This window comes from Microtus oregoni, unplaced genomic scaffold (assembly GCF_018167655.1).
Source record: "Microtus oregoni isolate MIOR12 unplaced genomic scaffold, Mior012 000031F_ref0000149, whole genome shotgun sequence".
NCBI lineage: Eukaryota > Metazoa > Chordata > Mammalia > Rodentia > Cricetidae > Microtus > Microtus oregoni.
Window position 1 is genome coordinate 18,118,926 of NW_024543090.1, and position 18,019 is coordinate 18,136,944.

The following is an 18,019-nucleotide window of genomic DNA, read 5'->3' on the forward strand; positions in this document are numbered from 1 at the left end:
AGGAGAGGCACTGGGTGTATTAACCACATTCTACCATCACAGGCCCTGTGTCCAGGAATAACTGGTCAAAACAAAACAAACTCCATGTGGACTTGTGTGTGTGTGTGTGTGTGTGTGTGTGTGTGTGTGTGTATGTAAGCTTTTGGTTTCATTTTGTTATATTTGGGGATTTTTTTCTATGTTTTTTATTTATTTTGATTTTCATTTTTGGTTTTTGAGGGTTTGTGTGTGTGTGGAAGGAAAAAAAGAACAGGAACAGGAAGTGGGTAGCTAGGGAGGTGGGGAGGACCTAGGAAAAGGTGGGGGAAAGAAAACATAATCAAAATCTATTGTATGAAAAAAATAAATCAATAAAAGTAGCAAAAAATTTCATGTTACTTTTGCATATTTGTTATCACTCAGAAAAGCAAGAGGAAATAAAACGTGAATTCTCCTTTGGGGAAATAGAATCTGTTCTGTGGATAGAAACAAAGTGTGTGGGTTCTCAGAGAGAATCATCTCTCTGAGTGTGAATGGTGTCTTTTTATAGCAGTTAATAGAAATTACCTGGCCTTGACTTCTGGGCTATTTATGGGGGATGGTGTTTGAATAGATAAGAGGGGGCTCACTTTCTGCTTGTCAGGGAGTAAATTTTATCTCATCATCTGTCCTTCCTGAGACTGGTGTTTGAGGCAAGGTGCCAGGGGTCATTAGGAGTTAGACTACAATTGTTTGTATGAGTCATTAGAAGGCCCTGGGTCAGACTCCAAGCCTTGAGAGCTGATTGCTGGAGAGTGGGAAATTTGCTTTTTTTTTTAAGCCCTTATTTATTTTGGCCTTTTAGTGTCTACAGTATACTTTTTTCCCTCACTATAATGTCAGGGAAGTGGACAAGGTCAAAATTAGGACATCTACGAAAAAATGAAAAGAACTATATATCACTGGGTTAAGCAAGAAGTTAAAGCATTGTGCATTTTCTCTCATGTAATAAATCCAGGGGAAACAGAAGGGGACCTTGAGAGAAAAGGAAGGTACTTGGGGAGTCAGAGGAACAAGGTCATGGATATGATCAAAGTATGTTATATCCATGTCTGAAAATGTCACAATTAAACCCATAATATTAGTATAATAACTATACTAATAGTAAGATTAATAATTCCCTTATGGGGCCACATCATCAGAACTTTACCTGAACATAAGCATCTCTCAAAGGCCCTACCTCTGAATTCCATCAAATTAGGGTCAGTTATTTAACACATGAATTTGGTGACAACTCAGGAGATGATGCAGTTGGTGAAGTGCTCACTGCACAAGTGACAGGAACAGGGTGTGGTGATGGTGCATACATGTAATCATAGCACTTGGGAGGATAGGCAGGGAGATAAGAGGTTCACAGCCAACATAAACTATATAGCAAGACTTAAAACTACCTGTCACTTCTGCTCCAGGGGATCGAATAACCTCTTCTGGTTTCAGTGGGTACCTGCACTCATGTGGACATACACACACTCGTGCACACACGTGTACACATTCACAATTTTTAAAACAATAAAATAAAATTTTAAACTTAAGCATATAGCATAAAATGAAAATAAATTTTATTTAAGGAAAAACAATACTTGTGTTAAAGGCAAACCTTAAGTTCATAATTATCCTAGAGAGAATGAATCTAGCAACCACTCTGAGGATGACAACTGACTGATGTGTGGCCATGAGGGTCCTAAGAGCCTATGTAGCTTAGATGGTGGGAAAGGACAAAAAAGGCCATCTGAGGAGCACCACAAGCTTGGGGTCAAGAGTTTAGGTTTCTTTTAGGAAGTGCTTACACTAGGCCAAGAGACACTTTCAAGCACAAAGTAGATAATCAGGAAGTAAATCAAATTGGGCCAAGACTAGTGAGACTATATATATTCATTTTTATCTGCTTCCCTCCCTTTTTTCCCAGTCTCCTTCTACAATCTCTCATGGTCCTCATGCCCCCAATTTACTCAGGAGATCCTGTCTTTTTCTACTTCCCATGTAGATTAGAGCCATGTATGTCTCTCTTATGGTCGGAATTGTTGTCTAAATTCTCTGGGATTATGAATTCTAGGCTGATTTTCTTTGCCTTATGTCTAAAAGCAACTTAATGAGTGAGTACATATGATATTTGTCTTTCTGGGTCTGGGTTACCTCACTCAATATGATGGTTTCTAGATCCATCCATTTTCCTGCAATATTCAAGATGTCGTTATATTTTTCTGCTGTGTAGTATTCCATTGGGTAAATGTACCACACTTTCCTTATCCGTTCTTTGGTCAAAGGACATTTAGGTTGTTTCCAGGTTCTGGCTATAACAAACAATGCTGATATAAATATAGTTGAACACATATACTTGTGGTACGATTGAACATCCTTTGAGTATATACCCAAAAGTGGTATTGCTGGGTCTTGAGTAGGTTGTTTCCTAATTTTCTGAGAAATCACCATACTGATATCCCAAGGGGCTGTACCAATTTGTACTCCCATCAGCAATGCAGGGAGTGTTCCCTTTACCTCACATCCTCTCCAACATAAATTGTCATCAATGTTTTTGATCTTGGCCATTCTTACAGGTATAAAATGGAATCTCAGAGTTGTTTTGACAGCTAAGGATGTTGAACATTTCCTTAAGAGTCTTTCCGCCATTGGATTCCTCTGTTAACAGTTCTCTGTTTAGATCTATAGTCCATTTTGTTGTTGTTGTTCTTGTTGGATTATTTGTTTTTTGATGAGCAATTTCTTGAGCTCTTTGTGTATTTTGGAGATCAGCCGCTATCCAATGTGGGGTTGGTGAAGATATTTTCCTTTGTAGGCTGCCGTTTTGTCTTGTTGACCGTGTCCTTTGCTTTACAGAAGCTTTTTAGTTTCAGGAGGTCCCATTTATTAATTGTTTCTCTCAGTGTCTGTGCTACTGGAGATATATTTAGGAAGTGGTCTTCTGTGCTAATGTGTTCAAGTGTACTTCCCACTTTCTCTTCTATGAGGTTCAGTGTGGTTGGGTTTATGTCGAGGTCTTTAATCCATTTGGACTTGAGTTTTGTGCATGGTGATAGACATGGATCTATTTTTATTCTTCTACATGTTGATATATAGTTATGCCAGCACCATTTGTTAAATATGCATTCTTTTTTCCATTTCATATTTTTTGCTTCTTTGTCAGAAATCAGGTGTTCATAGGTGTGTAGATTGATATCCGGGTCTTCTATTTGGTTCCATTGGTCCTCCTTTCTGTTTTTATGCCAATACCAGGCTGTTTTCAGTACTGTATCTCTGTAGTAGAGTATGAAGTCAGGGATTGTGATGCCTCCAGAGGTTCCTTTATTGTACAGGATTGTTTCGGCTACCCTGGGTTTTTTTGCTTTTCTATATGAAGTTGAGTATTGTTCTTTTGAGATCTGTGAATTTTGCTGGGATTTTGATGGGCATTGCATTTAACCTGTAGATTGCTTTTGGTAAGATTGCCATTTTTACTATGTTAATTCTACCTATCCAAGAGCATGGGAGATCTTTCCATTTTCTTGTGCTTTCTTCAAAGATTTAAAGTTCTTCTCATACAGGTCTTCTGCTTGTTTGGTTAGTTACTCCAAGATATTTTATGCTGTTTGCAGCTATTGTGAAGGGTGATGTTTCTCTGATTTCTTTCTCAGCCCATTTATCATCTGTGTAAAGGAGGGCTACTGATTTTTTTGAGTTAATTTTGTATTCTGCTTCATTACTGAAAGTGTTTATGAGTTGTAGAAGTTCCTTGGTAGAATTTTTGGAGTTGCTTATGTAAACTATCATATCATCAGCAAATAGTGAGAGTTTGACTTCTTCTTTTCCAATTTGTATCTCCTTGATCTTCTTTTGTTGTCTTATTGCTCTATCTAGGACCTCAAGAACTATATTGAATAGATATGGGGAAAGTGGACAACCTTGTCTTATTCCTGATTTCAGTGGGGATCGCTGGGAGTTTCTCTCCATTTAGTTTGATGTTGGCTGTTGTCTTGCTGTATATTGTTTTTATTATGTTTAGTATGTTCCTTGTATCCCTGCTTTCTTCAAGCCTTTTATCATGAAGGGATATTGTATTTTTTGAAGGCTTTTTCAGCATCTAACGGGATGATCATGTGGTTTTTATTTTGTTTATATGGTGAATTATGTTGACAGATTTTTGTATGTTGAACCATCTCTGGGATGAAGCTGACTTGATCATTGTGGATGATTTTTCTGATATTCTTGGATTCAATTTGCCGGTATTTTATTGAGTATTTTTGCATCAATGTTCATGAGTGAGATTGGTCTGTAATTCCCTTTCTTAGTAATGTCTTAATGTGGTTTGGGTAACAGGGTAATTGTAGCCTCGTAAAAAATGTTTGGCAATGTTCCTTCTGTTTCTATTATGTGGAATAATTTGAGGAGTATTGGTATTAGTTCTTCTTTGAAAATCTTATAGAATTCTGAGCTAAAACCATCTGGTCTCGGGCTTCTTTTGGTTGGGAAACTTTTGACGACTGTTTCTATTTCTTTAGCAATTATCTGGTCTTGATTTAATTTTGGTAAGTGATATTTATCCAGAAAGTTGTCCATTTCCTTTAAGTTTTACAATTTTGTGGAGTACAGGTTTTTGAAGTATGACCTGATGATTCTTTGGATTTCCTCCATGTCTGTTGTTATGTCCCCCTTTTCTTTTCTGATTTTGTTAATTTAGATACTCTCTCTCTCTCTCTGCTTTTTGGTTAGTATGGATAATGGCTTGTCTATTTTGCTGATTCTCTCAAAGATCCAACTCTTCATAGTGAGACCATTTCTTCGTAGTTCTACTGTTAGCCACCACTCCTTATTTACTTTCTACTACTTTTATAAACTCATGATCCAAAGCAACTGAAAGGAAAGGGCTACTTTACCTCACAGCTCACAGTCCATCACCAAGGAAAGCCAGGGCAGGAACCTGGAGGCGGGAACTGGATACTGCTTAGAGGCTTGTTCTTCATGGTTTATTCAGCTTGCTTTCTTAGACTTCACAGGACTACCTGCACAAAAGGTGGCCCCACTCACAGTGGGCTGGACTTTCCCACATCAATCATTAGTCAAGAAAATGACCATTTCCTCTTCTCAGACGACTCTAGCTGTGTCAATTGACACACAACTAAAGCACATCACCACTTACTCCATAGGCAGGGCTCTTTGGAAAAACAGAACCAACGGGGTGTGTGTGTGTGTGTGTGTGTGTGTGTGTGTGTGTGTGTGTGTGTACTAAAATGGTTTATACCTGTAGGTGTTGGGCAGTCTAACAATGGTTGTCTGAAAACCCAGTAGGTACTTAGCCCATGAGGCTGGATGCCTTAACTATCACAATCTGGTCCTAAAGGCCTGAAAGACTCCTAAAGAATAGCTGGGCTTCAGTCCATACTGGACATCTGAAGAATCTGCGATCCAGTGCTAATGGAAGGTGGCAACAGTAATGGGGCCAGACACGAAGCAAGGCTGTTCCTCAGACCACTTCATATCTAAGCCACTACCTGTCAGAAGGTGCTGCCAATCTAGGGAACATCTTTTCCTCTTAGTTAACCCTTCCTGGAAACGTCTTCATAGACCATACAGAGGCCTGCCTCTTAATTGATTTCAGACCTTGTCCAATTGACAGTCAAGAACCACCACAAGGGCCGGGCAGTAGTGGCGCACGCCTTTAATCCCAGCACTCGGGAGGCAGAGGCAGGCGGATCTCTGTGAGTTCGAGGCCAGCTTGGTCTAGAAGAGCTAGTTCCAGGACAGGAACCAAAAAAGCTATGGAGAAACCCTGTCTCAAAAAAAAAAAAAAAAAAAGAGAGAGAGAGAGAACCACCACAAGTCTACCCCTTGTCAACTTGACACTTAACCAGATCTTCTTCTTTTTTTTTTTATTGAGAAAAGGAGAAAAAAAAACAAAAAAACAAGTTTCCACCTCCTCCCAGCCTCCTATTTCCCTCCCCCTCCTCCCACCCTATGCCCCCTCCTCCCACCTTTCTCCCCCTCTCCCCACTCCTTTCCCCCTCCCTCTCCAGTCCAAAGAGCAGTCAGGGTTTTCTGCCCTGTGGTAAGACCTAGGACCTCCCACCTCCATCCATATCTAGGAAGGTGAACATCGAAACTGGCTAGGCTCCCACAAAGCCATCACATTACGTAGGATCAAACCCCTGTGCCATTGTCCTTTGCGTCTCATCAGCCCTCATTGTTCGCCATGTTCAGAGAGTCCAGTTTTATCCCATGCTTTTTCAGTCACAGTCCAGCTGGTCTTGGTGAGCTCCCCGTAGATCAGCTCCACTGTCTCAGTGGGTGGGTGCATCCCTCGTGGTCCCGACTTCTTTGCTCATGTTCTCCCTCCTTCTGCTCCTCATTGGGACCTTGGGAGCTCAATCCAGTGCTCCAGTGTGAGTCTCTGTCTCTATCTCCATCCATCACCAGATGAAGGTTCTATGATGATATGCAAGGTATTCGTCAGTATTGCTCTAGGATAGGGTCATTTCAGGTTCCCTATCCTCAACTGCCCAAGGAACTAACTGGGGACCTCAGCTTGGGCACCTGGGAGCCCCTCTAGGGTCAGGTCTCTTGCCAACCCTAAAGTGGCTCCCTTAACTAAGAATTGTGGTTCCGTGCTCCCCTGTCCAACCTTCCTTTATCCCAATCCTCCTGTTTTCCCAAGGCCCGACCTCCTTCCCTTCTAACTTTTCTCTCCCCATCTCCCCTTACCCCCATCCCACCCCACCCCCAAGATCCCAATTTTCTCCCTGGCAATTTTGTCTACTTCCCTTAGCCAAGAGGATAACTATATGTTTTTCCTTGGGTTCCCCTTCTTACTTAGCTTCTTTAGATTCACCTATTGTAGACTCCGTGACCCTTATTTATGGCTAGAAACCAATTATGAGTGAGTACATCCCATGTTCATCTTTTTGGGTCTGGGATACCTCACTCAGGATAGTGTTTTCTATTTCCATCCATTTGCATGCAAAATTCGAGAAGTCATTGTTTTTTACCGCAGCGTAGTACTCTAATGTGTAGATATTCCATACTTTCTTCATCCATTCTTCCATTGAAGGGCATCTAGGTTGTTTCCAGGTTCTGGCTATTACAAATAATACTGCTATGAACATAGTTGAACAAATGCTTTTGTCATATGATAGGGCATCTCTTGGGTATATTCCCAAGAGTGGTATTGCTGGGTCCAGGGGTAGGTTGATCCCGAATTTCCTGAGAAACCGAAACACTGACTTCCATAGTGGTTGCACAAGATTGCATTCCCACCAGCAATGGATGAGGGTACCCCTTCCTCCACAACCTCTCCAGCAAAGGTTATCGTTGGTGTTTTTGACTTTAGCCATTCTGACAGGTGTAAGATGATATCTCAAAGTTGTTTTGATTTGCATTTCCCTGATTGCTAAGGAAGTTGAGCATGACCTTAAGTGTCTTTTGGCCATTTGAACTTCTTCTGTTGAGAATTCTCTGTTCAGATCAGTGCCCCAGTTTTTAATTGGGTTAATTAGCATTTTAAAGTCTAGTTTCTTGAGTTCTCTATATATTTTGGAGATCAGACCTTTGTCTGTTGCGGGGTTAGTGAAGATCTTCTCCCAGTCAGTAGGTTGCCTTTGTGTCTTAGTGACAGTGTCCTTTGCTTTGCAGAAGCTTCTCAGTTTTAGTAGGTCCCATTTATTCAATGTTGCCCTTAATGTCTGTGCTTCTGGGGTTATACATAGGAAGCGATCTCCTGTGCCCATCTGTTATAGGGTATTTCCCATTTTCTCTTCTATCAGGTTCAGTGTGTTCGGGCTGATATTGAGGTCTTTAATCCATTTGGACTTGAGTTTTGTGCACGGTGAAAGATGTGGGTCTATTTTCATTCTTCTACAGGTTGACATCCAGTTGTGCCAGCACAATTTGTTGAAGATGCTTTCTTTCTTCCATTGTATACTTTTAGCTCCTTTTTCAAAAATGAGGTGTTCATAGGTTTGTGAGTTAAAATCCGGGTCTTCTATATGATTCCATTGGTCAACTTCTCTGTTTTTATGCCAGTACCACACTGTTTTCATTACTGTAGCTCTGTAATAGAGTTTGAAGTCAGGGATGGTAATGCCTCCAGAAGATCCTTTATTGTATAGGATTGTTTTGGCTATCCTGGGTTTTTTGTTTTTCCATATAAAGTTGATTATTGTCCTCTCCAGATCTGTGAAGAATTTTGATGGGATCTTGATGGGGATTGCATTGAATCTATAAATTGCCTTAGGTAGAATGTGCTCCTGTCCAATACAAAAACACAGTAAAGTGCTCTAACTAAAAAGGTTGTGTTAGCTGAAGAGCTGCCAGGAGAGTGGACATGTGCACAGAAATGTGTGTTTTCCACAGAGACCTGCATTCAGAAGAAACATCAGTTTGACTTGATGCTATTCTGTCATGCAGGAGATTGAATCCAGGGCCTCATGTATTCTAGGGTAGCACTTCACCAACCTTTGAAATAATTATTTTTTGACAAATGGCTCTGCATTTTCATTTTGTACCCAGCCTGAAAATCATGTGACATTTCCTGGCCAACAAGACAAGAAAGAGAACAGTAGGAAAGGAAGCAGAATGACAAAAATCTGAAACACTTGATGTGGGATGCCCCTCTGTGAGCTGTGAATACATTATTACCATTGGTTAATAAAGAAGCTGCTTTGGCCTATGGCAGAACAGAAAGAGCTAGGAGGGAAAAACTAAACTGAATGCAGAGAGAAAGATGGCGGAGTCAGGGAGATGCCATGTAGCTACTGAAGGAGAAAGACTCCAGAACCTTACTGGTAAGCCACAGCTTCGTGATGATAAACAGATTAATAGAAATGGGTTAATTTAAAAGATAAAATCTAGCTAAGAATATGCCAAGCCATTGGCCAAGCAGTGTTGTAATTAATATAGTTTTGTGAGATTATTCGGATCTGAGCAGACAGGAAATGAAAGCACAGTCAGTCTACAAACACTGAGAGAAAACAATGACAACCTGGATTCAACACATATTTGAGAAAATATCATCCAGGTCTTAGCGGGCAAGGTGCTAGGCCATGATGTCATTCAGGTAAGAACTTTCTACTTTCCCTTCCTTCCTTTATATACCTAAGGAGGTGTATAAAATCATACCCAGTGCTTATGGAGGAGTCAACAGACTTCATATGTGAGCAGAATAGTTTTGGTCAACTTCAAATCAGTTTAAATCATCTGAGCAGAAGAAACCTCAATATAGAAAATGTCCCATCAGTTGGCCAGTAGGACAGTCTGCTAAGCATTTGCTTGATTATCATTTATATGAGAGGGCCATCCCACTGTAGGCAGTGCTATCCCTGTCCAGGTGGTCCTAGAATGCAAATAAGAAAACAAACTGAACAAACTGTGAAAAGCAAGCCAGTAATCAGTGTTCCTCCATGGTCTCCGCTTGGGTTCATGCCTCCAGCTTCCAGCCTTGAGCTCCTGCCCTGGCTTCCTCTGGTGACAGACTGGAACCTGCATGTCAAACAAATCCTTTCCTCCCCAGCTTCCTTCCCATCTTGGTCATGGTGTTTTATCACAGCAATAGACACCTAACGAAGACAACATGGAAAGAGTTTCAGCAAAGCCTCCTTCCCCAGGCTCAGCCTTTCCCCCAGCAGGCCTGACTGCTGGGATTCAGAAGCCTCAGGCATAGCAAGCTCGATGTTTCGAGTATTTATGACTGAACCAGAGCACTGTTTGGTCACTAGAGATCAGCAGACAAGGTCATGGGATTTCAAATTTTGACTTGGAGCAAAAAACTATTCCCAGTGAAAGCAAACTTTAACAGGCAGTAGGAGAACAAGTAATCTAAGGATTGATGTGGTGGTTCAAATAAAAAGGACCCCCACACACTCATTATTGGAGAGGTGGCCTTGTTGGAGTAGGTGTGACCTTGTTGGAAGAAGTGTGTCACAGGGGATGGGCTTTAAGATTTCAGGAACTCAAGCCTAACCCAGTGTCTCTCTTTCTATCTGCTGCCTGCCAGTCCAGATGTCAAACTCTCAGCTACTTCTCCAGGGCCATGTCTGCCTGCATGCAGCTGACCTTCCCACCATGACAATGATGAACAAGACCTCTGAACCTGTAAGCCAACCCCAACTAAATAGTTTTCTTTGTAAGAGTTGCTATGGCGATGCTGTCTATTCACAGCAATAAAAAAAACTAAATTGGGACAGCGGAGGCGGCCGGAACACCGGACAGCGAAGGCGGCCGGAGGACACCCTCTGCAGCCAGCGGGACTGGAGCGGCAGCAGAGGACACAGGCCGCAGGCTGCGGGAACCGTCGTGGCAGCAGAAGCAGGCTGCAGGGACCGCGCGCAACACGGAAAGTAGATCGCCCCACTACAATTAAATCAAAGAGCATGAAAACACCAGAACCCAATGATCTTACAACAGAAGGTCTTCAACACCCTAACACAGAAGAAGTGGAAAAAATTGACTTTATGAAAGCAATAGAGTCCCTTAAACAACATGTGAAAAATGCCCTTAAAAAAATGGATGAGAAGTATAACCAAAAATTTGAAGAATTGAGTAAATACATACATAATACCCTGGGAAACCAAGAAAGAACGATCAAACAGGTAATGGAAACAGTTCAAGAATTGAAAACTGAAATGGAAGCAAGGAAGAAAACACAAACTGAGGACCAGCTGGATATGGAAAATCTAGGTCAATGAGCAGAGCCTACAGAAACAAGCATAATCAATAGAATACAAGAAATAGAAGAAAGAATCTCAGATTCTGAGGACACCATAGAGAAAATAAACGCTCTGATCAAAGAAAACAGCAAAGCCAACAAATTCTCATCACAAAACATTCAGGAATTATGGGACACAATAAAAAGACCAAACCTAAGAATAATAGGAATAGAAGAAGGAGAAGAGTCACAGCTCAAAGGCCCAGAAAATATTTTGAACAAAATTATGGAAGAAAACTTTCCCAACATAAAGAAAGATATTCCTTTGCATATTCAAGAAGCATACAGAACACCAAACAGACTGGATCAAAGAAAAACATCCCCTCGCCATATAATAATCAAAACACAAAATATACAGGTTAAAGAAAGAATACTAAGAGCTGCAAAGGAAAAAGGCCAAGTAACTTATAAAGGTAAACCGATCAGACTTACACCTGATTTCTCTATGGAAACAATGAAAGCCAGAAGGTCCTGGATAGAAGTACTGCAGAAGCTAAGAGACCAGGGATGCCAGTCCAGACTACTATACCCAGCCAAGCTTTCGTTCACTATAAATGGAGAAAACAAGACATTACAGGATAAGAACAAATTTAAACAATACGTAGCCACGAATCCAGCCCTACAGAAAATAATAGAAGGAAAATCGCAACCCAAGGAATCCAACATTGCCAACACTGCCTACAATAACTGAGGCATCTAGCGACCCTTCACTAGCACAACTCAAAGAAGGGAGACACACAAATTCTACTTCCAAAAACAATAAGAATATCCAGCGTAAACAACCACTGGTCATTAATATCACTTAATATTAATGGTCTCAATTCACCTATAAAAAGGCACAGGCTAAGAGATTGGATACGAAAACAGGATCCAACACTCTGCTGTTTGCAAGAAACACATCTCAACCACAAAGACAGGCATCTACTCAGAGTAAAGGGTTGGGAAAAGGTCTTTAAAGCAAATGGTCCTAAGAAAAAAGCCTGTGTAGCCATATTAATTTCTAACAAAACTGACTTCAAACTAAAATCAATCAGAAGAGATCGAGATGGACACTTTATACTCATAACAGGAACAATTTGTCAGGATGACGTCTCAATCCTGAATATTTACGCCCCTAATATAAAAGCACCCACTTATGTAAAAGAAATATTACTAAAACTTAAGGCAGACATCAAACCACACACACTAGTAGTAGGAGACTTCAATACACCTCTCTCAGCAATGGACAGGTCAATCAGACAGAAACCTAATAGAGAAGTAAGAGAACTACTGGAGGTAATGAAGCAAATGGACTTAACAGACATCTATAGAACACTCCACCCAAACAGGAAAGAATATACCTTCTTCTCTGCAGTTCATGGAACCTTCTCGAAAATTGACCACATACTCGGAAACAAAGGAAACCTCCACAGATACAAAAAAATATCAGTGTCCACCTGTGTCTTATCAGATCACCATGGATTAAAGGTAGAATTCAACAACAATCCTACCCCCAGAAAGCCGACAAACTCATGGAAACTGAACAGTCAACTACTGAACCACACCTGGGTCAAGGAAGAAATCAAGAAAGAAATTAAAGTCTTCCTTGAATTTAATGAAAATAAAGGGACAACATACTCAAACCTATGGGACACTATGAAAGCAGTGATAAGAGGAAAGTTCATAGCACTAAGTGCCCACTTAAAGAAAACAGAGAAAGCATACATCGGAGACTTAACAGCACACCTGAAAGCTTTAGAAAAAAAAGAAGCAGACGCGCCCAGGAGGAGTAGAAGACTGGAAATAATCAAACTGAGGGCGGAAATCAACAAAATAGAAACACAGAAAACAGACCAAAGAATCAATGAAACAAAAAGTTGGTTCTTGGAGAAAATCAACAAGATGGACAAACCCCTATCCAAACTAATTAAACGACAGAGAGAGAACATGCAAATAAATAAGATCAGAAATGAAAAGGGGGACATAACCACAGACACAGAGGAAATTCAGGGACTCATTAGATCTTACTGCAAAAGCCTGTATGCCACAAAACTAGAAAATGGAAAAGAAATGGACATTTTTTAGATAAGTACCACATACCAAAGCTAAACCAAGACCAGGTGAACGATCTAAATAGACCTGTTAGTCGCGAAGAACTAGAAACCGTTATCAAAAATCTCCCTTCCAAAAAAAGCCCAGGACCAGATGGTTTCAATGCAGAATTCAACCAGAACTTCCAAGAAGAGCTAATACCTATACTCCTTAATGTATTTCACAATATAGAATCAGAAGAGTCATTGCCAAATTCCTTTTATGAAGCTACAGTTACCCTGATACCAAAACCACACAAAGACCCAACCAAGAAAGAGAATTACAGGCCTATCTCACTCATGAATATCGACGCAAAAATTATCAATAAAATACTGGAAACTGAATGCAAGAACACATTAGAAAAATTATCCATCATGATCAAGTAGGCTTCATCCCAGAGATGCAGGGCTGGTTCAACATATAAAAATCTATCAATGTAATCCACCATATAAATAAACTGAAAGAAAAAAACCATATGATCATTTCATTAGATGCTGAAAAAGCATTTGACAAAATTCAACACCCCTTTATGATAAAAGTCTTGGAGAGATTAGGGATACAAGGGTCATACCTAAATATAATAAAAGCTATTTACAGCAAGCCAACAGCTAACATTAAATTAAATGGAGAAAAACTCAAAGCCATCCCACTAAAATCAGGAACATGACAAGGCTGTCCACTCTCTCCATACCTCTTCAATATAGTGCTTGAAGTTCTAGCAATAGCAATAAGACAACATAAGGGGATCAAGGGGATTCATATCGGAAAAGAAGAAGTTAAGCTCTCGTTATTTGCAGATGATATGACAGTATACATAAGCGACCCCAAAAACTCTACCAAAGAACTCCTACAGCTGATAAACACCTTTAGTAATGTGGCAGGATACAAGATCAACTCCAAAACATCAGTGGCCTTCCTATACACTAAGGATAAGGAAGCAGAGAGGGAAATGAGAGAAGCATGACCTTTCACGATAGCCACAAATAGCATAAAATATCTTGGGGTAACTCTGACCAAGGATGTGAAAGATCTATTTGACAAGAACTTTAAGTCTTTGAAGAAAGAAATTGAAGAGGATACCAGAAAATGGAAGGATCTCCCTTGCTCCTGGATTGGGAGGATCAACATAGTAAAAATGGCAATTCTACCAAAAGCAATCTATAGATTCAATGCAATCCCCATCAAAATCCCATCAAAATTCTTCACAGATCTGGAGCAGACAATAATCAACTTTATATGGAAAAACAAAAAACCCAGGATAGCCAAAACAATCTTATACAACAAAGGATCGTCTGGAGGCATTACCATCCCTGACTTCAAACTCTACTACAGAGCTACAGTATTGAAAACAGCTTGGTATTGGCATAAAAACAGAGAAGTCGACCAATGGAATCGAATAGAAGACCCTGACATTAACCCACAAACCTATGAACACCTGATTCTCGATAAAGGAGCTAAAAGTATACAATGGAAAAAAGAGAGCATCTTCAACAAATTGTGCTGGCAAAACTGGATGTCAACCTGTAGAAGAATGAAAATAGATCCATATCTATCACCATGCACAAAACTCAAGTCCAAATGGATTAAAGATCTCAATATCAGTCCGAACACACTGAACCTGATAGAAGAGAAAGTGGGAAGTACTCTACAACACATGGGCACAGGAGACCACTTCCTACGTATAACCCCAGCAGCACAGACATTAAGGACCTCATTGAATAAATGGGACCTCCTGAGACTGAGAAGCTTCTGTAAAGCAAAGGACACTGTCACTAAGACACAAAGGCAACCCACTGACTGGGAGAAGATCTTCACCAACCCCGCAACTGACAAAGGTCTGATCTCCAAAATATATAAAGATCTCAAGAAACTAGACCGTAAAAGGCTAATCAACCCAATTATAAAATGGGGCATTGAGCTGAACAGAGAATTCTCAACAGAAGAACTTCAAATGGCCAAAAGACACTTAAGGTCATGCTCAACTTCCTTATCGATCAGGGAAATGCAAATCAAGACAACTTTAAGATACCATCTTACACCTGTCAGAATGGCTAAAATAAAAAACACCAATGATAGCCTTTGTTGGAGAGGTTGTGGAGAAAGGGGTACACTCATCCATTGCTGGTGGGAATGCAAACTTGTGCAACCACTTTAGAAAGCAGTGTGGCGGTTTCTCAGGAAATTCGGGATCAACTTACCCCTGGACCCAGCAATACCACTCTTGGGAATATACCCAAGAGAAGCCTTATCATACAACAAAAGTATATGCTCTACGATGTTCATAGCAGCATTGTTTGTGATAGCCAGAACCTGGAAACAACCTAGATGCCCTTCAATGGAAGAATGGATGAAGAAAGTATGGAATATATACATATTAGAGTACTACTCAGCAGTAAAAAACAAGGGCTTCTTGAATTTTGCATGCAAATGGATGGAAATAGAAAACACTATCCTGAGTGAGGTAAGCCAGACCCAAAAAGAGGAACATGGGATGTACTCACTCATATTTGGTTTCTAGCCATAAACCAAGGACATTGAGCCTATAATTAGTGATCCTAGAGAAGCTAAATAAGAAGGTGAACCCACAGAAAAACATATAGGCATCCTCCTGAATATTAACCTTCATCAGGCGATGAAAGGAGACAGAGACCCACATTGGAGCACCGGACATAAATCTCAGGTCCAAATCAGGAGCAGAAGGAGAGAGAGCACAAGCAAGGAACTCAGGACCGCGAGGGGTGCACCCACACACTGAGACAATGGAGATGTTCTACTGGGAACTCACCAAGGCCAGCTGGCCTGGGTCTGGAAAAGCCTGGGATAAAACCAGACTCTCTGAACATAGCGGACAATGAGGACTACTGAGAACTCAAGAACAATGGCAGTGGGTTTTTGATCCTACTGCATGTACTGGCTTTGTGGGAGCCTAGGCAGTTTGGATGCTCAACTTACTAGACCTGGATGGAGTTGGGGGTTCCTTGGACTTCCCACAGGACAGGGAACCCTGATTGCTTTTCGGGCTGGGGGGGGGACTTAATTGGGGGAGGGGGAGGGAAATGGGAGGCGGTGGCGGGGAAGAGACAGAAATCTTTAATAAATAAATTAATTAAAAAATAAAAAATAAAATAATAAATAAATAAATAAATAAAAATAAAAACTAAATTGTTTTTTATTAACAACTAACTAAGACAATTGATACTTGCTTAAGACAATGAATATATAATTAGGTCAGACTGGAGAAGCTGAGGACAACAGCTCTCATTGAACGTCTTGTAGACATTGTGCCCATGGGGCACTCATTACTGCCTTTGTAAACCAAGCAAACAGTTAAAATATCTCCAATACACAATCTCTAGAAGGAAAAAAATGCATGACAGAACTTGAACTGCATATGCTTTGGGCAAGCCCAGCGTGTCCAGAGCAGTCACTGAGGAGTGTTCGTGAGGTGAGAATGCTTTCAAGAAGTGCATTGCTGACGTTGAACTTGCCTGTCCTGCTATTTTCTTAGTCTACAGTTCCCACCTTTATAAGAGTAAGGAAGATCTGCTGTGTGAATATAAAACCAAAGAATCAGTACCTCTCATAGAGCTTCCCGATCTGAGACCTGCCCCGGGAGCTAGACAATCCCTGGAAAGAGTGGACCCTGAGTTGCTGGCTCTTGCACAATCACGACAACTTTGTAAAGAGCAATATCTGAATGACCCTTCAGACTTCAGAGATCAGCAACAGCTGTGTGACAGGAAGATGTTGGCTCCAAATGACAGAAAAGAGAGTTAGCTGTTCTCAGGGCTCTGCAGTTTCTGAGAAAGAAATAGATATGATTGGGTTTAAAAGGAAAAAAGAAAAACAGAGACAATTACATTTAAGGATGTAGCTAGGGACCTCACCCAGAAAGAATGGCAGAAAATGGCACTTGCTGAGAGGAACCAAAATGTGATGCTGAAGAACCATAGCAATCTCCTCACAGTAGATTGACAGGTCACCAAACAGATGGAATCTTCTAATGGGACAAGAAGAGGCCTCCAAAAAAGTAAACTCTACAGCTGAAGACAGTGGCTGGCTTCTCTCTGCATGTGAAGCGTTGACTTCTCTACAAGTGGCTGGGTGGGATTCCAGAGAGCTACAGGACAGAAGAGAGAAGAACTTGAAAGCTCTACTTGGCTGATATTGGGAACCAGTACCCTCATCCCTGGGGTCCGGATGGTTGAGATATACTACATAGTTGGCACATTCTTGCTAGACACTTGTCTATAGTTTTCCCATTTTAAGTAACACCCAGAAGAGAGGGCAGTTCCCTTGGTGTATCAGATCCCTTTGCTTGTTTGATGGAAGGTGGGAGGAGGGGAGATTTTGCTCTTTTCCTTTACAGATTCTGATTTTATGAAACAATGTTTCAATTTCGATCAATCAAGGTAAATTTTTCCAACTTGGACACCCCTGGCCTTTTGTTTCCTTTAACGTCATATGATACTGGATACATTCGTCTGTATCTTATCCTTAAATGAGAGCATTTTCTCCTAGACCCCACCCCCATCCTTGCCAACTGTGCCTGACCCTCCTGACACTTTATAAATAAGTTCCTATGTAGGCCTGGTTGGTCCTTCCCCTCTGCCTAGGTCAGGGTGCTTTTAGAACACTATACGTCCGTCGCTGATATACCACGTTCATGGTGCTTGCGACCCTCTCATTCCCTGAGAATAATTACCAGCATAAGACTTTTCTATAAGACAAATATCATTTATACAAAAGAATTGACCTGGTGGGCTGGAGAGATGGCTCAGAGGTTAAGAGCACTGACTGCTCTGCCAGAGGTCCTGAGTTCAATTCCCAGCAACCACGTGGTGGCTCACAGCCATCTGTAATGAGATCTGGTGCCCTCTTCTGGCCAGCAAGCATGCAGACAGACAGAACACTGTATATATAATAAATAAATTAAAAAAAAAAAGAATTGTCCTAAGCAACATCTTTACATTTGACATAGTGCTTGTAGTTTTACTATGTATTTAACTGTAACTAGTGTTTAATTATGTGTATGCATGTATGTCTATGGGAGGTTATATTCATGTCCGAGAATGCAGATACTTGCAGAGGCCAAAGGAGAGTATCAGGTTCCCAAGAACTGGAGGTGCAGGCAGTGGTGAGCCACCTGACCTGGGTGCTGGGAACCTAACTTAGATCCTCTGCAACAGCATGAAGCACTCTTTCTTGTTTTGTTTTATTTTATTTTATTTTATTTTGTCTTGA